At 50.1% G+C, this 21,695-nt stretch overlaps 1 protein-coding gene across 1 annotated transcript in view; it reads right to left on the minus strand.

Annotated features, from left to right (window-relative positions):
• Nucleotides 1–21,695, minus strand: part of Syt2 (synaptotagmin 2) — a 112,675-nt gene that overhangs the window by 69,232 nt on the left and 21,748 nt on the right. The window lies entirely within an intron of this gene.

Raw genomic sequence — 21,695 nt, forward strand, 5'->3', positions numbered from 1 at the left:
TAGTCCCTCAGCAACTTACAAAGTCCCAGAGGACCCCACCTGAGATTGGGGAGCAGGCACAAGGAACTAGAACAAGCTGATGCTCTCGGGGCTCAGGAACGGAGACTGGGGGGTGGGGGGGGCAGGATGAGAGACAAGGAGGACTGAGTATCCAGCCCTTTAACCTCTATGCAGTGCGATTAGTCCAGCAAGGGGACAGTGAGGCTCCATGGTGCTGAGCTGTGGAATCCCCACCCAGGTCCCCAGCCTGCTCTCTCTGGGAATCAACGCTGCCTTCAGTCACTTTCTGTGCTGACAATGAAGGGGAAGGGGAAGGGGACACTACATTGGGCACTAAATCAAGATTAATGAAGTCTCTGCTAGGATTAATTACTATACTCCCTGAGAGCTGGGAGCAGAACATGCTCATGGCCATCCATAATGGCCAGTGCGAGCTCTGAGCCGCATGGGCGGGGCGGGTGACTCACCCTCTGCCCACCTAAAGTCTGAAAACAGCTGCAAAGGACTCCCACAGCCCCAGTCACCGCTCTGCACTAAATCCATCCTTCATGTGTCCCCGGCTGCTCTGATCAGGACAGGCTGACTAGTCACACACAGACACGGCTTACCCTTGATGAGACAAGAGAAACTAACTCACCAATGACCTGTGGATGACAGCCAGGTTCAAGCACGGCTCTGCAGAGGCTCCTCCCATTTCCGGAGCCTAAATCCATACCTGACCAAGGCTCCCTAGGATCTGAGGGCTAGTGGGATCTGGGTCTATCACCGGGTCAGTGCTGAGGTCCATGAACTAGTCCAGCTGAGCATTACAGGTGGCGAGCCTGTAAGTCAAGCACTTAGGAGACTAGGGCAAGTGAGTCGTGAGTTCCAGGCCAGCTCATGCTATGTAATGAGTTCCAGACCAGCCTGGGCTACATAACAAGACCGAGACATCAGAAAAAACAAACAAACAAACAACCAGAAGCAGGCCATGTGAGGAATAGCCAGCCGTTTCTGTTGGCCATCAGCTGGGCCCAATGAGTGGTCAGATCAGGGAAAGAAACAGGCAGTACCCATTCATCTCCAGTAGCTTTTACACCATCACTACCGATGTCCACCCACTGGGATAATGGGAAACGAAATCATGGCCCTCTAACAGAGGCTCGGGGAATGAATGAGAGAGACCCAGAACCAGCCCATGATCCACCATGGCTTGATTCAGAGCCGAAGAGAAGAAGCATGACTCTTCTGCTTGCCTAGGCCAGGCTCGTAGCTCCCGATTCCAGCACCAGGGCTACAGGTGGTCGAGCACACACCTGCCAAAGCAGACCCACTTCCAGGAAAGGTAAGTCGGTCATGAAGATTGACCCTGCAATGACTAGCAACTGAATAAAGAGGGGTTCTGAACAACACACCCCACGGAAACACTGGGCAGCCACATAGCAGGCGAGAAAAACCCAGAGCTGGACATTCAGACAGAAAGGCCTCCACCCTGGGGGCCTTGGATTCAGCAGCTCTTCGCCCCTTTGGTCTGTGACCAGAGTCCAAATGCCTGTTGTTCTGACTGGGACTAGAATGGGAGCCTCCGATGCACAAACCAGAATGAAGTCAGGTGGCATTGAATCTCACTTTTCATTCTCTGCCTTGAAAACTTAAGCCTTCAGCTAGAACTGGGGTGCCCTACCTTAAGATGTCCCCAGATACTCTGCAGATATGAATGCAAATCATCTGTGAATGAAAGAGAAAATTAAGAAGGATGGAGCTAGGGGGGCGGGGTGGGGCAGTCAGTTGCTAGAGCTCTTGCCTCACAGGCTGGCAGTCTGTGGTGACACATGCCTGCCATCTCAGCGCTCAGAAGGCAAGGCAGGGGGATCAGAAGTTCAAGGTCATCCTTGGCTACATAGAAAGAAAGAAAAAGCAAGACACTGCTTAGATTATAGTTAAAGAAAATCAAGGGCCTCACAGTGACTCATGTCTGCAATTCCAAGAAGCTGAGGTAGGAGTCTGTGGCAGGCCAGGGCCACATAGCAAGACTCTATTTTTTTTAAAAAAGAGGAGAGAGGAAGAGGGGGGAAGAAAGTTAAGGGTGGGTTCTAAGGTGCTTGAGGAAGACTCAGCCAGAACAGAGGTGACTCGAGGCTCACAGAGGCTGAAGTTAGTAGATGCTGATTAGAAAACAACTGAGCTGGGCGGTGGTGGCACACGCCTTTAATCCCAGCTCTTCGGAGGCAAAGGCAGGCGGATCTCTGTGAGTTCGAGGCCAGCCTGGGCTACAGAGTGAGATCCAGGACAGGCTCCAAAGCTACACTGAGAAACCCTGTCTCTGGAAAAAGAAGAGGAGGAGGAGGAGGAGGAGGAGGAGGAGGAGGAGGAGGAGGAGGAGGAGGAGGAGGAGGAGAAGAAGAAGAAGAAGAAGAAGAAGAAGAAGAAGAAGAAGAAGAAGAAGAAGAAGAAGAAGAAGAAAAGACATAAAAAAAAAGTGCCCATTGTTGGGGATGGGGATTTAGCTCAGTGGTAGAGTGCTTGCCTAACAAGCGCAAGGCCCTGGGTTCGGTCCTCAGCTCTGAAAAAAAAAAAAAAGAGTGCCCATTGTTTTCAAACAATGAAACATAAAGTTTCCAATAAATGTGATGTTATGGACTGAATGTCTGTGTCTCCCTAAAGTCCCTAGGTTGCAGATCTTTGGGAGGAAATCTGAAGTAGACAAGGCCATGACGAGGTCCCTGCACTGGGCCAGTGCCCTTACATGAGAAGACGTGAGAGCTGGGGTACAGCTCAGTGGCAGAACATTTGCCTGGCTTGCCTCCCATTCGCAGGCCCTAGGGTCAATTCCTAGCACATTAAAAAAAGACAGGCAGATCTCTGTGAGTTTAAAGCCAGCCTCATCTACAAATCGAGTTCCAGGACAACCAGGGCTACACAGAGAAACCCTGTCTTGAAAACCAAACAAAAGGAAAACAAAAAGAAAAATCCAAAACTTTATTCAAGTTCTAGGGGATCTGGTGCCCTCTTCTAGCCTCCTTGGGTACCAGGCATGTACACGGTGCACAGACATCATGAATACAAACTATCCTGTGGTAGTTTGAGTTTATTTGGCCACCATAAACTCGTAGGGAGTGGCACTATTAGGAGGTGCGGCCTTGTTGGAGGAAGTGTGGTCTTGTTGGAGGAGGCTGGGTGACACACGCCCTTAATCCAGACCTTGTGGCTGGAGGGCACACCTTTAATCTGGGCCACACCTTCTGGAGGAAGTGTGTCACTGTGGGGGCGGGCTTTGAGGTTTCACATATTCAGGATGCCCCCCTCATGAGTCAGTTGACTTCCTGTTGCCTACAAGATGCAGGACTCTCAGATGTAGGACTGAATCTCTGAACTGTAAGTGAGCCACCTCGATTAAATGTTTCCTTTACAAGTGTTGCCATGGTCATAGTGTTTCTTCACAGCAATAGTAACCCCAACTAGGACACATCCATACACATAAAATAAAATTTAAAAATTAAATGCTTTCTGATCACAGTGGCAAAAACGTGGCAGATACAGAATAAGGAGTAAAAGACTCAAAGCATTCTGTGAAAAAGAAAATACATATTTAATTGGAATTACAATACAGGAAAATGGAATCCTAGGTAATTCTTGAGGGAAGAAAGGCTGAAAAGATTTCCAGGTGATAAAAGATACCAATCCACACATAAAAACTGCCAACAAATCCTAAATAAATAGAAATTCATATCTAGACATATCATCCAGAAACTTAAGAAAATTGTCTGCCCAACATAGAGCCACCTATCAGAGGGCAGCCCAGGCTCCAGGAGTTTTGCCATCCAGATGTTTGCCCATGAGGAGTCTTGCCATCCAGATGTTTGCCCATGTGTAAATGAGTGAAAGCTTTCTTCACTTCCTTGCCTGACATCTGGGCCTGTGGTCGGGATGCAGGGAGTTAAAAGAATATTTCTGAGATGAAGAAGTAACACATGAGCTGTCACACAGATGCAGACATGGGCCTAGATTTATTAGACACCAATACATCACTGGGAGGCAGGGGCAGGATGAGTCACACCTATTCATCCTCGCTTAGAAATTGAAATGAGATGCCCTGTAGAGTAAACAGGAGGTTGATCGCACAGGACTGGGCGTGGCGGTCAGCTTCTGTGACGAGGCACACAAGTACCGAAGTAAACGAAGGGACCGGTAAGATGCCACCGAGCCTGATGACCTGAGTCCAGTCCCTGTGCCCACATGGCAGAAGGAGAGAACCAACATCCACAAGTTGTTTTCTGACCTCCACACATGCACTGTGGCATGGGAGCACTCACACACACACACACACTAACACACACACACACTCACACACACACACTCTCACACACACACACACATACTCACTCACACACACACACATACACACATACTCACACACACACTCACACACACACACCACACACACACACCACACACACACACACACACACACACACACACACACACACTCACACACACACACATTTATTTAAATGTAAAAAAATATTTTTAAGTAAATGAAAGCCTTCGGATGTGGCTCGGTGGCAGGTTCAATCCCCAGTATCAGGGATTTTTAAAAATGAAAAAGAGCTGGGCATGATGCCCAGTACTCGGGAAGCTGGGGCAGTCTTGTCTACATAGCAAGATTCTGTCTTTTTGGAACCTAGGACCTATGCTGAGACCATTTGCTCAGCCTTGGTGCAGGGAGGAGGGGACTGGATCTGCCTCAACTGAATCTACCAGACTGGGCTGACTCCCCAGGGGAGACCTTGCCTTGGAGGAGGGGGGAATGGGGAGGAATTGGGGGGAGAAGGCTGGGGTGGGAGGAGGGAGGACAGGGGAATCTGTGGCTGATATGTAAAATTAAATTAATTATAACATAAAAATATTTATTAAGAAAAAATAGGAAGTGAAAATGAACCACGGGCCTGGAACGTTGGTTACCCGCAAGGAAGACCCATCAATTTATATCTAAAGTCAGTGCAGACAAACTAAAAACCTATTGACTCTCATCGCTGTCCTCCAGAAACAGTTTGAATGAGTTCAATTCAAGGGTCACTTTTCCTCTCCGAATGAACCAAACAAAGCAGATGCCTCTGCCCTGCAAAGGCCAATGCTCACCCTACCCTTGGGAGGAGGGGTGGGCATCTCCAGCTGAAAGGACACATCACTCCGGAAGGAGGCCATGGTTACCTTGGATGCCCTCAAGGTGGGAGCCACACTCCTCTCCCCCTCTCTCCCCTGCTCCTGAGCAGGTGACAGCCTCAGCCACTGCCCCCCCCCGCGCGCCACACACACACACATGCACACACCACACACACACACACACACACACACACACACACACACACACACACACAGATTTACTACTCTGTCTCCAACACTGTAGCCAGCTGCCACAAGTTTTGCAGCCTTTAATGCGTTTTCTACATCTGTACAGGATTTATTCGAGGCAGAGAGATTTATTTAGCACATTCATGCTCAGCAGAGAGGACAATCCCTTGCGGAGCTCTGATCTCATTTGCTGTTCGGAGGCTGCAGGAGAGTGCTTGGCTGATGGGCAGCAGGCGCTGGACGGTTCCCAGCGGGAGTGTTCTGCTCCTGAACATTCTACACAGATGTGCACGGCCAGGTGTGTGGGCAAGTGAGTGTATATTCTGTGCGGATATTTGTGTGAATTTGAAAACGTGATAGCAGAAGTGTCATTTCCCACCTGCCCGGGCATCAGCTCGACATACTGGAGCGTGTGAGCATCTACGCTATGATGTACCCATGCGCACGAGTGTCAGGGTGTAAGCTGTAAGCGTGTGCATGGGATCATGCAGGTTCTCTCATCCACATCCACATTGCTGACGGAGTGCCAGCCATTGTCAACCATGGGACTCTTCATAAACATTAAACAAACTATCTCTCCTCAGCTGAAAACAGGCCAAGAACTCCCATGGGCTTAGTGGGGGATGCCAACTCCTTGCCCTTAGCTCTTGGTCCTGCTTGCCTGCCCCTGCCTCCCTTGCTGACCGTAACTCCAATTCTCCAGCCTCCAGACACCACTCTGGTGACACAGACACTCCTCATAAGTCACCTCCATCCACCATGCTGGGTCCTAGCAGGACCAAGGCTCTCTCCCAGCATGATACGCTCTGCTCCTTTGTATGGGCCCCTCCCACCTCAAGCATTTCCTCTAGGAAGCACAGCCACTTCTCACAGCAGCCAGCTTCAGTTACTTCCATCACCCAAGGTGCCTGGAAGATACTAGCTCAGATACTGCCTTTTTTTAGATTTATTTATTTTTAGTATATATATATATATATATATATATATATATATATATTATCTAGTATAGTATATTTTAGTATATATATTTATTTAGTGTATATATTTTATTTAGTATAGTATATTTAAGTGTGTGTATATATATATACATATACCTATACCTATACATATATACATGTTTTGTCTGCATGTACATCTGTGCACCACATGCATGCAGTGTCCAGGGAGAGCCAGAGGAGAGCATCGGGTTCCCTGGAGCCGGACTTGCAGAGGGTTATTAGCTGACACACGGGTGCTAGGAACCAAACATGTATCCTCCAGAAGAGAAGCCAGGGTTGCTAACTGCTGAGCTCTCTCTCCAGGCCTGTCTGTTTTTCTTTCCTTTTTCTTTCATTTCTTTCAATCCTTGTGTATTGGTAGAGTGCTGGACAGCAAAGCCAAGGCCCTGTGCATACTAGAGAAGCACCTCTGTCTACCACTGAGCCATATCCCAACGCCCCTGCTCAGCCTTTGTAGGTTCTGCTGCCTGTCTCCTTTTTAAAGTGGGTCTCACTATGTAGCCCAGAGTGGCCTAGAACTCCTAATCCTCCTGGCACCGCCTCCCAGGCGCTGGGGTGACAGGTGTTTGCCGCCACACCCAGCTTTGCCTTGATCGCTGTCTGCTTGTGCCTCCTAAGAGAAAGCATAGAATCTAGGCCATCGCCTGCCTGTTTATTACTGGGTCCCCAGAGCAGTTGTGTGAGAAGCTGTTAAGTGAGGATAGTTTATGTGATATGCATGATGTACATTAAGAAAAAATAGGATGCCATGAATATCTGAGCAAGTGGGCACATGAATTAGAATGAGTCTGATGACCACACATTCAACATACAGTTACCCGTTCAGCCAATGATCGTCTCTCATCTACTGTGTGCCTTGCACACTAATAGGCTCTGTTCTCAGAAAACTCTTAGATGAGTAGAGAAATACACTAAATAACCAGAATCATGCTGAGGCATGAACACAGAGCTAGGACAGCATTTGATGAAGGGCCAGGTAGAGTTGGAGACTCAGCAGAGACTTTTTTTAAGAGGGGTTGATGCTGGGAAAAGATGTTTTACACATCCAGCCCACACGTGTACACACTCATACACAGCGTTGACACTCGAGGCCCTAAATTCCAGCCAGAAGCACTTCCAACTTTAGGAGACAACACGTGCTCACTGTTTTTGTTTTGTTTTGTTTTGTTTCTGATCTTGCGTCTCCCCTTTCCCCTGACCACCCCTCACCCCTAGGCAGCCAGGTAGACACCCTTACAGCACCCGGGGGCCAAAGGACAGCTCTCCAGCAGATCAGTCCAGGCATTGCACACCTCTCTCCAGGCTTCCTGCCAGTCAGGCATCGCCACTTTACATCCCTTCCTTCAGTCACCATAGCATTTTGGGCAATACCCTCTATGCCTCATTCACAACCAGGAAGACTGAAAACCCAGCTCACCGCACCAGGAAGCGCCCCCCGCCCCTTGTTCACTCTAAGGCTAGGCTCACCAAGGCTGCTGCCTTTTTCAAAGTCCCACCAGCCTTCCCAAGAGCCACAGGCCAGGTGCTCAGGCTGAGGTCCAAGCCATGGATGCCCAGCCCTTCCCTTTTTCCACTCAGTTCAGAGGCAGTTATTGTCCCATTTCCACAGTCAATGCACAGTTAGTGAGTTAGATGCCCTTTGAGAGATGGAGACAGAAAGCTCAAGGACCCCCCTCCAGGGCTGGAGGCAACCACGAAGGACAGCATACTCTCCAAAGCCAGCTCTTCATGCTCAGCCACGTGCCCCTCCCATCCACAGCCCGAGTCTCAGCTCACAAACACACCACCATCCACAGGAGTTTCTCTCCCCATGGGTCACCGGCTTCTCAAGGGCAGGAACTTTGCTGTGTGTAACTCCTTCCTGATGCTTCTGTGTGAATCTTGCTTCGCCTTCCACACTAAGGTCCTCCCTCAATCATACTGGCAGGGAGCTTCTCGCCTTGATTTTCTTACTGAGGCCCAGTGCTTAAGTATGTGCATGGAATCTTATACTTCATGTCAGACAACTGGCCTTGACTTTGTGGGTGTGATCGCTTGGATCAAATGAGAAGCTATCCGAGTTAGCATTTTAGTCCTAATCACAGAAGAGTTAGCTGAGCTCATGGTACCAACAGCTCTTCTCTAGTACCTGGACCACAGCATTCGCCATGCTGAGCTACGCTATGCTCTAAATACAGTGAGCATCGTGGTAAGAGAGAAAAGGTTAAGCTGAAGAACACGGGCTTCGCACTGTTTAGAGAAAAGTCCGAACCATCCAGGTAGCAGATCTCAGCTATTACTATCTCGTATCTCACTTATTCATCCTTCAATGTGACTTGTACGAAGAGAGGGTTTATGTTCCCCTTCCCTTGACCAGCAGGTTTCGGCAGAAGACATGCTGTATGGTGAAACTGTTGGGCAATGGAAATTCACCCATTTCTGCCTTGTTCCCTCAGAACACTCATTCTTGGGGTCTGGTCACCATGCACTGAGGAAGCTCAAGCCACCCACAGGAAGGATCTGTAGGTCCTAAGTGAGCACAAGACTTGCTAACCACATGAAGAACCTACTTGAAAATGGGTCTTCAGGGTACTGAGTATCAGAGATGAGCCGCCTTCACTGAGCCCTCCTACTTCACAGGCAAAGCCAATGACAGATTGTGTTGGCCATGAACATCACATGGTACACACAGATGTACCAGATAACTGACACACTACATAAAAGCCAGCATCATCTGGCTTATGAAACGTGGACAGCAGAGTCATCAGGGTTCTTTCAAACACATGAATGAAATAAGATTTCCAATGGGACTTTAGCTTTCCCTGGTGACTTATCTATGTTTTTATAAAGGAGACTGAATGCATGTGTTACTTGAACTGTTTTGTTTTTGTTTACCTGCTTGTATGTATGTATACACATCACATGCATGCAGTGACCACAGAAGTGGGCATCGTCTCTCCTGGGACTGGAGTTCTAGATGGTTGTGAGTCGATACCTGGGTGTTGGGAATCAAACCCAGGTCCTCTGGAGGATCCGTCAGTGCTCCCAACCACTAAGCCATCTCTCCAGCTCCTGGACTGGTTTTAAATGTATAGAAACCTAGAAGAACATTAAGAGCAGGTAATAAATGGATGTTTATATGTGTACCTGATTTAACTTTTTAAAAAACACTTCATGTTTTCCTTCTGGTTTTGGTTTGGTTTGGTTTTTGTTTGTTTGTTTGTTTGTTTGTTTTTTCCAGTGCTGGGGATCAAACCCACAAACTTTAGTATGCAAGGCTTTGGGTTGGTTTTTTTTGTTTTTTTTTTTTTTTTTTTGAGACTGGGTCTCTTGGAGCCCAGGCTGACCTTGAACTCTTTATAGTTGCAAATGACCTTGAACTCCTGATCCTCCTGCTTGCAGCTCCAGGTTGTAAGTCCTTGTCACCATACCAAGACTGTTTATCTTTTGAAGCAGGGTTTCACTCTCTAATCCAAGCTGGCCTTGAACTCTCAGGAGTCCTCCTGCCTCAGCCAAGTACTGGGACTGTAGGCATCAGCCATCATGCTGGCTGTGGTGGTTTGAATGAAAGTGGCCCCCATAGGTCCATAGGGGGTGTGGCTTTGTTGGAGGAAGTGTGTCACTAGGGGTGGGCTTTGAAGTCTCAGATGCTCAAGCCAGGCCCTTTGTGACATTCTCTTCCTGCTGCCTGCCAATCCAGATGTAGAACTTCCAGCTCTTAGCCAGGCGGTGGTGGTGCACACCTGCAATCCCAGCACTCGGGAGGCAGAGGCAGGCGAATCTCTGTGAGTTCGAGGCCAACCTGGTCTACAGAGCTAGTCCAGGACAGGCTCAAAAGCTACAGAGAAACCCTGTCTCAAAAAAAAAAAAAAACTTCCAGCTCCTTCTCCAGCACCACGTCTGCCTGCATGCTGCCATGCTTGTCACCATGATGATAATGGACTAAACCTCAGGACTGTAAGCCATCCAATTAAACATTTTTCTTTATAAGAATTGCTGTGGTCATGGTGTCTCATCACAGCAATAGAACCCTAACTAAGACACTGCCCTTTGTTTTTTAAAAAAGGATCTTAATGTATAGCCCAGGCTGTCCTTAAATCCACAAGCTCCTGAGTGTTAGAATCACAGGCATGTACCACCATGCTTGGCTCCAAAAATATTGACTACCACTGTGAAGATTCTGGCAGAGCATGGCATAGTGCACATTCATAATCTCTCCTTAGGAGGATTGTGTGTCTGAGCTACAGAATGAGAGACCATCTCCTAGAAGAACAGCTCTGATTCCATGATCTATGTGAGTCCTGATTAGTTAGAGTTTGTCAGGTTTTTTAAAAAGATTTCTTTTAAGCCAGGCGGTGGTGGCGCATGCCTTTAATCCCAGCACTCGGGAGGCAGAGGCAGGAGGATCTCTGTGAGTTCGAGGCCAGCCTGGTCTCCAAAGCGAGTTCCAGGAAAGGCACAAAGCTACACAGAGAAACCCTGTCTCGAAAAACCAAAAAAAATAAATAAATAAAAAAAATTTCTTTTAATTTTCAGGTGTGTGTGTGTGTGTGTGTGTGTGTGTGTGTGTGTGTGTGTGTGTGTGTGTGTTATGTGATGTGAGTGCTGGGAACTGAACTCTGGTCCTCTGCACAGACAGTGCCCACTCTTACCTGCTGAGCCATCCCAGTCCAGTCCCCAAGTCTGTGATCCGATCTGTCTTTTCCAGCTCTCTCCAGCTCTCCACTTCTTCTCCCTCCTGTTCTCTCTCTTAGTTCCAAGGCTCAAAATCTTCCTATGGCCTCTGAGATCTGGCTTCCTTGCAGCCCCTTAGTGACCAGTGCCCTTCTAGAATCTTCATCCAGCCTTTCTCTAGGGCTCCCTTCCTTCCTTCCCATCAGCCTGGCTCTCACAGGAAGACTGGTCTTCAGTCACCAGTCCCCTGCCTCCTTCGGGATCCTTCCCCCCACCCGCCCCATCTCTCCTCCACCTCTCATCTGTAGAGTCACTCATTTGTCCCATCTGCAAATTAGAACCTCTATTTCTTCTAGTCACACAGACCCACTTCCGTTCTCCCTGCTACTCTCAGTCCAGAACTGACTCACAGTCCAGCATCTGATACAATCTGTAGCTGGTCCTTGGCAGCCAGCGGAAGGGCTTTCCAGGAGGTCTCAGTAGCCTCCCAAGTGCTCCTCTCCGGTTGCGCTGTGGCAAGGGCCACAGCCCCTCTGACCTGCTCTCTCAGCCTTCCCCTGCTGTCCTCTCGTGGCTTTACCCACTGGCACGGGTACCCCTCAGGATCCCTGTCCCCACCCCTGCCTTTCCTCCCAGCTCTTCTGTCACAGCTCCCTGAAGGGGAGAGAGCCAGCCTGCTCTTAAGGCCCAGACCTACACCTACAGGCATTTACTGGTAATTTCCGTGCAGATGCTGCGAAGGGATGACGACTGTGTCCCAGTCCAACAGTGTGGAAGGAGGCCTAATAACAGGAGGTTGTTAGGTCATGATAGCTCTGCCCTCATGAGTGGATTAAGGCCCCAAATTCACCGTCCCTTGCTCACTCACTCGCCCCTCTCAGCCTTCCACAGAGGAGGACAAAGGCCCTCACCAGATGCCAGCACCATATCCCTAGACCCTGTGCCCTCTAGCGCTGTGGTCCAGACCAATTCTCATTCATGATAAATTACACCGTCTCTGGCATTGTTACTATGGCAGAAAGCAAGACAGCTACCCCGGAGGCACCTCGACTCCGTCGTCTGTTCTGAGGTTTAGCAATTATCCCCGGGCTGCCTTTTCCTCTCTCTCCCACTCAAAACTGGTTATTAAGTTTGGGACGTTATTCTTCCTAATTATCTCTCCAATGCAGACTCCGTCTCCCAGTGGTCCAGGCCTGCATCATTTCTTACCTAGATTCCACAATTATCGCTTAGCCGTCTGCCCTGCAGTCTACGCTGCTCCCGTCAGAGCAGAAATCATCTCTCTGCCCAAGTGAGATTCCCAAAATGCATGTGTGGTCATAGCCTACCTGCTTAGCGGCTTCCATTAAGATCCATGTTTGCCCAGCATTCAGGATGCCTGGGCATCCCTCCCGACCAGCCACACCCCAAGCAGCCCCTTACTCAGTTTCTCCTGTGGTTCTCTGTTCATCAAGAGAGTGCTACTCCTCCTGCAAGACATATCTCACACATCACCTGCTCTTCAAGCCCACCAACCTCCTTGATCTGGCCAGTGTTTTGTTCCCCCAAGCTTCCTCTTCCTGCATGGAAGCAGGCTCAGTGTCCCCAAGATGCCTGCCGTATAACACTGGAGTTTGTGGCTATCCATCTCTGAATCCCCTAACCCAACACGATGCCTACACAATGGGCTCCATCCACTGTTTTGCTAAATAGTAAGCGTCCTAAAGTCCAACCTGAAAATTCAGAAGATTACAATGTATCCAGGCCATTCTGTAACTGTTGCTGAAGTAGGGAACAGGAGGGCACCAGTGCCCCCGTCCTGGAGCTGGAGCTAAGAGGTTCTGCCCTGGGGACCTTTGGGAGTGAGTCTGCCTCTCGTGTGGTACAGGTAGCAGTTACATTTACTGCAGGGGTCACCAAAGTGAGAAGAAAACAGAAAGAGGGGTGCAACGTACCTGTGCGGGGCAAGGGAAAGAGAGCCCCAAATGCCAGCTGAATTTGTGGCTGCCGTCTCTGCTGTATTCCCAAACTGCTTCCCGGCCCCTCTCTGCCTTCCTCCATCTAAACGAACTCTCAAAACTGGAGCACGGCCCACATCAGACTCACAGGTGTTCCAACACCCAGACCTGAAGGCATGCAGAGGGGCGGAGAGCAGAGGGAGGTACGTGAAGTGCCTGGCCCTCCGTGCCTGCTGGGGGCAGCGGACGCGGAGGCGCCTGTGCTGGCTAGTTCTCATCCACTCAACACAAACCTAAACATACCTGAACGCCTGCATCAGACTGACCTGGGAGGATGTCTGTGGGCATTTCCCTGATTAAGGACTGACGTAGGAGGGCCCAGTCCACTGTGGGCAGTGCCACCCTGGGCAGGTGACCCTGGATTGTATAAGAAATCAGGCTGAGCAAAGCCATAGGGAACAACTGTCTCCCCCGGCCTCTGCTTCAGTTCCTGCCTTGAGTTCCTTCCCTGGCTTCTCTTCAAGATAGACTCTAAGCTATAAGCTGAAATAAGCTCTTTCCTCCCCACGTTGCTGTTGGTCATGGTGTTTACCACAGCAATAGATAGGAAACTAGACAGCTGGGCTTAGCTGCAGGGAGTTGAGGAAGTGGATATGAGCTCTTAAATAAAGGATAATCATGCTACAATCCACAGACCAGAGAGGTGAAGTAACAAGGAGGCTCAGAGAGAGCCCTGAGAATCTCCCTGGGAAGTCTGTATAGAACAGATTTCTCGGGTGGAATGGGGGTGGGCGGGGATGGGAACAGGAGGGCTCAGGTAGGGGTGTAGAGGGGCAGAGAGAAAGAGTACTGGGAGAGATGACTGTAATTGGGGAGCATTTTGGCAGTGAGGTAGAAACCTACTGTAATGGAAATCCCCAGGAATCCACAAGGGTGACCCCAGCAAAGACTCCTAGTAATGGGGGGTACAAAGCCTGAACTGACCATCTCTTGTAACCAGGCAAGGTTTCCAGTGGAGGGATTGGGACCCAACGCAGCCATATAACCTTTATTTATTTATTTATTTTTATAATTTATTTATTTGTATTTTTTAATTTTATTTATTTTTTATTTTATTTTATTTTATTTTTGGTTTTTCGAGACAAGGTTTCCCCGTGTAGCTTTGTGCCTTTCCTGGAACTCACTTGGTAGCCCAGGCTGGCCTTGAACTCATGGAGATCTGCCTGGCTCTGCCTCCCGAGTGCTGGGATTAAAGGTGTGCGACACCACCGCCCGGCCTGCCATATAACCTTTAACCTACGATTTGTCCTGCCTACAAGATGTGCTTGTAAAGATGGCACAGAACTTGAGGGAGTGGCCAGCCAATGACTGATCCAACTTGAGACTCATGCCATGAGAGGAAGTCCACCCCTGACACTGCCTGGAGGACCAGGACCCCGAGGCTGGATATCCTAGAGGCGGAAAAAAAAGTCAATGAAATGATTCCTAATGATACGCTGCTATACTTGTAGACTGGAGTCTAAGCATAATCATGATCAGGGAGGCTTCATCCAGCAACTGATGGGAGCAGATGCAGAGACCCAGAGCCAAACATTAGGTGGAGTTTAGGGAATCTTGAGGAAGAAGTCAAGGAAGGATTGTAAGAGCTAGAGGGGTCAAGGACACCACAAGAAAATGGTTGACAGAATCAACTAACCAGGGCTCGTAGGGGCTCACAGAGACTGAACCGACAATCAGGGAGCCTGCATGGATCTGACGTGGGTCCTCTGCATATATGTTACGGTTGTGTAGCATGGTGTTCTTGTGGGACTCCTAACAGTATGCAAGAGGACTGTCTGACTCTTTTGCCCGTGCTTGGGACCCTTTTCCTCCTGGTTGCCTCATCCAGCCTTAATATAAGGGGATGTGCCTAGTCTTATGATAACTTGATATGCCATGTTTGATTGGTATCCTTGAGAGGCCTGCGCTTTTCTGAAGGGAAAGGAAAAGTGGATCTGTGGGAGAGGGGAGGTTGGGGGAGGGGCTGGGAGGAGAGGAGGGAGCGGAAACTTCAGTAGGAATGTAACACATGAGAAAAAATAAATAAAAATAAAAAACCCAGCCACCTTACCAGCACGCCTGGTGCCTGGGACCCAGGGGTATGACTGACTGCAGCTGAGGCTCCGCCCATGCCCTGGCTGTCAATCAGTCAAGCTGTGAGCTCGGCAAATGTACACATCCGGGTGCCTGTGCCAAGCCCCCTCGCACCCCTCCAACCACACCCATGGTCAGGCCACTTCCCTAGCTGCCCACAGTCCTCATCTCTTACCACCCTCAGGCTACCCAGCCCAGCTCCTGACCCAAGGCTGTCAGGGTCTAGCCTTATGGCCAGTGGCTACAGTGAAGGGAGAGGTAGAAGAAAGAGTCCCCGGGGTGAGAGCAGGCCGCTGTGAAGAATCTTCCACAGCCCGACTGGTGTCTCATCTTATTTAACTGGAGAGTCCCCAGGGCAGGGTCCTTAACTCCTCCAGCCTCGGCAGACAGTGTGGAGCACTCAGGAAACGCTAAGTGGAATCTCTGCGAGACTCCCACTGAAAGCCTTTCATTTGCAGCTCTGAAAAAAATGCTCCAGACCGAAGTCCAGGATCTTCAGACAAGAGCTAAAGCCTCCCGAGCTCCCAACAGAACCCATGGAGAAGGGTGGGCGGAGGTACCAGTGTCTGGTAAGAGGCCTCGGGGCCTCAGACCACCAGATGGTTATTTGTATCAACACAGAGAGCGACACAGAACCACCCCCAACACACAGGGCTAGTGGCCTCAACAAACAAGCTGAGCAGAGCGAGACAGAGATAGAGATAGATAGAAAGATAGATAATAGATAGATAGATAGATAGATAGATAGATAGATAGATAGATAGATAGATAGATAATAGATAGATGATAGATAGATAGATAGATAGATAGATAGATAGATAGATAGATAGATAGATAGATAGACAGAGAGTCTTCACACTGCCTCAACAGAAAGGCAAGTGTGTGTAGCAGTGTGAGCCATGCTTCTTGCTTGAGAGCCACTATGATCCTTTGGAGATCAAATCTGAGCCCATGACCTGCTCATCAGATGCTTCAGCAAGTGGCCAACCAAGGAATTCAAGCACTGTCCTTTAAGTTTGGGGCCACAGAGACCAATAGGCTCAGTCCACATCTCTCGGGTATTGCCTTGGAGACCAGCCAGGGTCACTCTGCCCACACTTGCTCTGATATCACCCTGTGGCTTCTATGATGTCTCTTCAGAAGCATGGCCTCTTGGAAGATAAGTAGCTCCCTCTGCTGCCTTCTACCCAGCTCAGGGTTGGACCTCAGAAGGCACCCAGGAAGTCAATTCTACTGACTAGACAATCCAGCCTTCTTTTGGGCAGGTTGAGCATCTCATGGCTGTCCTGTGATGGATTCCTGAGTGCCTCTCTCCTTCTGGACTCAAGCAGGAACACATAGCAGGAACAGAGACACCATCTCCCTGGGGATGCTGGGCTCCAGCACACAAAAAGTCAGACCAGATGAGCCAGCCATAAAAGTGATCACTAACAGACTGGAGACGTGGCTCAGTGGTTAAGAGCATGGGCTGTTCTTGCAGAGAACCCAGGATGGATTCCCAGAATCTACATGGTGGCTCACAACCATCCATAACTCCAGTTCCAGGGGGTCCAATGCACTCTCTGACCTCTACAGATACCAAGCATGTGCACGGTATACAGACACACATAAAGAAAAAGCCCTTATACACACTGGGGGTGGGGGGTCACAGGACAGGATATAACTGCTCAAGGAGACAAATAGACAAGAAGGTGGCCTCCAGGACAAGGAGGTGAGCCACTGGAGTAAAGAAAGGCTTCCAGCAGGAAGGGGGATTTCATCCAAACCTTAACTGAGCCCAAAGATGTCTAGACAACATGCCAGCCAACAGAACAGCACACCTGAGCAATGGTATGGAGGTGGCAGAGCATAACGTGGGCTTAGGACCACATATGGTTCAACCTGACCTGGGTGCTGGCCTTCAGAAGGTGCTGAGCAATGAGAGGGAAGGATGAAGAGCCAACTCAGAGCCAGCCATGGACCAGCCTCCCTGCCAGACACAAAGCAAACCTGATCTAATAACCAGGACTGTGCAACTAGCCAGCTAGATCCTGGCTTCAACACCACCCGGCCTTTCTGCTTTAGGAGGAGAAGCGGGAATGAAGAATCAGAGTGTTGGCCTTTAAGAGAGGTGCCATCCTGTCCACAAAACAGTGGGAAACAGAAAAGCAAGGAGGAGGGGTTTAAACAGTAGCTTCAGATGGGATGTCCAGGGCTTGGTGAGATGGCTCAGTGGTTAGGAGAGCATTCTGGTCAAGAATGCTTTGGCTCTTCCAGAGGACTCCAGTTTGGTTCCCAGCACCCATATTCAGTGGCACACAGCTGCCTGTGACTCCAGCTTCAGAAGGTTCTTGACCATCATGGACAGTGCTGGACTGAACATTGGGAGTGCAGAGGTCCCTTCCAGAAAAAGAATGCTGCAGAGCTCTGTCTTTGGTATCTTCCACTCCACCTTGGCCCCTTCCTCAACATAGTCAACCTTAGCTGGTTAGTAAACTCCATCTTTGGCCCCCATTCTGACTTTTTTTTTTTTTTTTTTTTTTTTTTTTTTTTTTTTTTTTTGGTATTTAGGGCAGGGTTTCTCTGTGTAGCCATTTGCCATTCACTAGCACTAATCTATCTTGGGATAGTCTGGAAGCAGGTTGTGAGAACTAGACTCAAGTGCTTAGAGAGCCGATTCCCACCCTTCAGACCCTGGGCTCCCCCGACTCCTTCCACACACTAACAGGGCTCCGCCAGCAGTGCAAGGAACAGGTGAGGTTCTTTCACTCCAGCTGGACACAGAGAGAGGGCTTTAAACACACCCATTCTTGTCTTCAGAGTCAAGAAGTCCCCATGGGTCCAGAAACCTAAGCCTCGGGTCTCCTGGTGTCCTATCCCTTTCTTGACCATCCCCACGTCTACCTCGGGAAAGCCACCACTGCCTCCTCTCACCTCCGCACTTGCGGGGATGCCTGCGTGGGGAAGGAAAGAACGCTGGGAAGCTTGAAGTCCAGGGTGGGGGTGGCACGTCTGCACTGTTCCCGTCTAATGCTTTGTTGCAAAGTGCCCTGCGTGTTTTATTTCAATCCGCAATGAAGCATATTTCAGGGCAAATTTCCCATCGCCTGTCACAGCTCAGGGGAAAAATGAGCATACATTTCCCCAGCTCCATTAAGTAGGGAAACAGGCTCCCATCGCTGGCAGGCATGTTCCCTGCAAGCAAGATGAGGAATGAGATCATCAGCATCCTCCCAGTCCTGGGCACGGGTGGCAGGGGAAGGGTCTAAGTCTCCACCCTGGGGCGGGGGGCAAATGCAGAGGCCAAGCAAGCCTGCCACAGGGAGCGTCTGTCCAGGAGAACACAGCCTGGTCGGTGGGGCTCAAAACACAACTCACAGCTTCTCTTTTCTTCTTGGGTTGTTGTGCTACCCGATGCCTCCCTCGACTGGCCTAGGACAGAAGAGGTATGATCTGGGGCAGGGCTCTTTACTCTCAAGTCAAGGATGATCTGTCTTGAAAAGCACTCCCTAATCTCTGCTGAGTGTAGACAGAAAAGTGCTTCTGTCCTGACCGGTTCCTGATACTGTCTGAGGCTACTGCCCCAGACCCCAGCTCTCTGCTACACACCCCTACTTGCCTCCCGAGACGGGGTCTTATTATGTAACCCTGACTACCTTAAACTCACTATGGCATCTAGACTAGCCTTGAACTCACAGCAGTCCTCCTGCCTCAGCCTCCTGAGTTCTGGGATAACAGGCATGAGCTGCCAGACTCAGTGAAGTGTTTTAGTTACTGGGAATGGAACTCTTGGTCTTGTGTATACTAGATAAGTACTCTACTGAGTACATCCCAAGTGCTTGTTTTTAAGTCAAGATCTGGCTTAAATCCAGGGTAGCCTTGGGTTTAAGGTCCTCTCGCCTCTCTGCTGGTGCCTACTACCCCCCAAGCCATTCTCCTTGCCCTGTTAAAGGCACGGTCTCACTTTCTTTCCCTCACTGCCACTGAGAATGGCTTTGGAAGCCTTCCTGGGCCTGGCCCTCCCCTCTCCAGCCTGCCTCTCCCCCAGCCTTGCAAGTCTCTGGATGCTGCTCCCTCCAAGCCCTCACCCCCTGAGTGCTCCTCCACACATGGCCCCCCTCACCTCTCTGAGTGCTCCTCTACACATGGCCCCCTTCACCCTTCTGAGTGCTCCTCTACACATGGCCCCCCTCACCCTTCTGAGTGCTCCTCTACACATGGCCCCCTCACCCCTCTGAGTGCTCCTCTACACATGGCCCCCCTCACCTCTCTGAGTGCTCCTCTACACATGGCCCCCTTCACCCTTCTGAGTGCTCCTCTACAAATGCCCCCCTTCACCCTTCTGAGTGCTCCTCTACAAATGCCCCCCTTCACCCTTCTGAGTGCTCCTCTACACATGGCCCCCTTCACCCCTCTGAGTGCTCCCTCCAAGCCCTCACCCTTCTGAGTGCTCCTCTACACATGGCCCCCTCACCCCTCTGAGTGCTCCTCTACACATGGCCCCCCTCACCTCTCTGAGTGCTCCTCTACACATGGCCCCCTTCACCCTTCTGAGTGCTCCTCTACAAATGCCCCCCCTTCACCCTTCTGAGTGCTCCTCTACACACGGCCCCCTTCACCCTTCACCCTTCTGAATGCTCCTCTACAAATGCCCCCCTTCACCCTTCTGAGAGCTCCTCTACACATTGCCCCCCTTCTCCTTGCCCATCTGGAGGGTGCCCACTCCTACAGACAGCATCATCCTGCTCTGGCAAGTCCCTTCTGTGGCTAATTCCTCTGTGCCCCACACTCTCATAGTGACACTGGTCCTTCTACACTGAAATTACCTGTGACGTGCTGGCTGTGGGCTCATGGAGGGCAGAGGTGGGCCAGACATCTTTCCATCCCCAGCATTTGCTATGTGCCTACCCCCTAGAGTGTGCAAGATCACTAAACGGATGACAGAGGACTCTGAGGCCCTGCAAGGCATGTGCCCAGACTAAGAGCCCTCCTCTCTTGTACCCCTCAACCCAGTCTTGGTCTCCTCATGCTCCTCAAACTCCCAAAGTCCATCACTTAAGCCTTTCCTTGTGCCCATCGCCATCTGGGCATGTGGCTGACCTGCTCAGCTTAGTGGCTGAGGGGTGATCGGCACCCACCCACTATGGAAGAGCACCCCCACACACACACCAAGCAGAGAGTCTGGAGAGAAAGCTCTACAGCCCAGGTGAGGTGGCACATACCTGTAATCCCAGTACTCAGGAGGCTGAGGCAGGAGGATCATGATTTAGAGGCCAGCCTTGGCTTCCTAGTGACACTGTATCACAGACGCGGGAGGAGAGTGAAATGAAACCAGAGGTATGCCTGTGAGAAAAGCCCACAGATATCTCTGTGCATGCACAAGCATGGGTGTGCGTATTTAAGAATGGATTGTCTTCCACACTCGTTTGGGTCTAGAATGTCCCCTGACATTCTCATGCTGAACATCTGGCCCTCAGCTAATGGTGCTCTTGAGATGGTGGCAACTGCCAGTGTAGCCCAGTGGAAGTCACTGAGGGACGCCCACGAGGGAGACGTCAGGACCATAGCCTCTGCCTCTCCCTCCCCGCTTCCTTCCCCCCATCTCCTTCCAGCCTCCATGAAGCGAGCAGTTTCTCTCTGCTTTATCCTTCCTCACCGTGATGTACCACCTGACCCAGGCCAAAGGCAACGGAGCCAAGAGACCATGAAAAGCGTAAGCCAATAAACCTTCACTCCTTGTAAGCTGACTGCCTGAGGTATTTTGTCACAGTGACAGAAAGCTAGCACATATCCTAATGCTTTTCTCCTTGGAATCCGGGTAGACACTCACCTTTTCCTTCCCACATCCCTCCTTATCCTTGGTGCCTACCACCGATCTGAAATTAAACAGAGCAAGGGAAAAATTGCTTTTCAGTCACACAACTGAGATGCCTTAGTTACTTTTCTATCGCTGTGATGAGACCCTATGACCAAGGCAAACTTATAAAAAGAAAGCATTTAGCTGGGCTTACAGTTTCAGAGGGTTAGAGTGTGGGATGGCAAGAACAGCTTGAGAACTCACATCTTAATCCACAGTAGGAGGCACAAAGGGACACACTGAGAACAGCATGAACCTTTTGAAACCTCAAAGCCTGCCCACCCGCCCACCCCAACCCGTGACACGCCTCCTCCAGCAAGGCCACACCTCCCAATCCTTCCCCAACAGTTCTGCCAACCTGGGACCATGTATTCAAGCATACGAGCCTGGGGAGGCCATTCTCACTCAAACTGCCACAGAGGGAGCACATCCCTAGAATGGGGACAGTGAATAGCATGGGCCTGCTCTACACCATAACCCACTTGGGTCAGAGCCCCTCCGACAGCAGAGGTTAAACATGTGGATCCACACTGGTGGGATAAACCTGGCTTCCTGGCCACTGTTGTTCCTTATAGAGTTCCTTGCAGTGGGAGCTCAGAAGCCACTTCTACACTCCAAGCTTGGCATGCCGCTTCATTCTGTCTGTCTCCTTTGTCATCTGTCAAATGGTCTAATGCGATCCGCCACCTCACCCTGAGGGCCCCACACCTCACACCCAGGCCAAAGCTCACTAAGCTTTCCCACATTCCCTAGCAGGGATGACCCAGTGGGAGGGCACAGCTGGAGCCTGGAACAGGTTGGATTGTA

Source organism: Peromyscus leucopus, chromosome 15, assembly GCF_004664715.2.
Source record: "Peromyscus leucopus breed LL Stock chromosome 15, UCI_PerLeu_2.1, whole genome shotgun sequence".
Lineage (NCBI taxonomy): Eukaryota > Metazoa > Chordata > Mammalia > Rodentia > Cricetidae > Peromyscus > Peromyscus leucopus.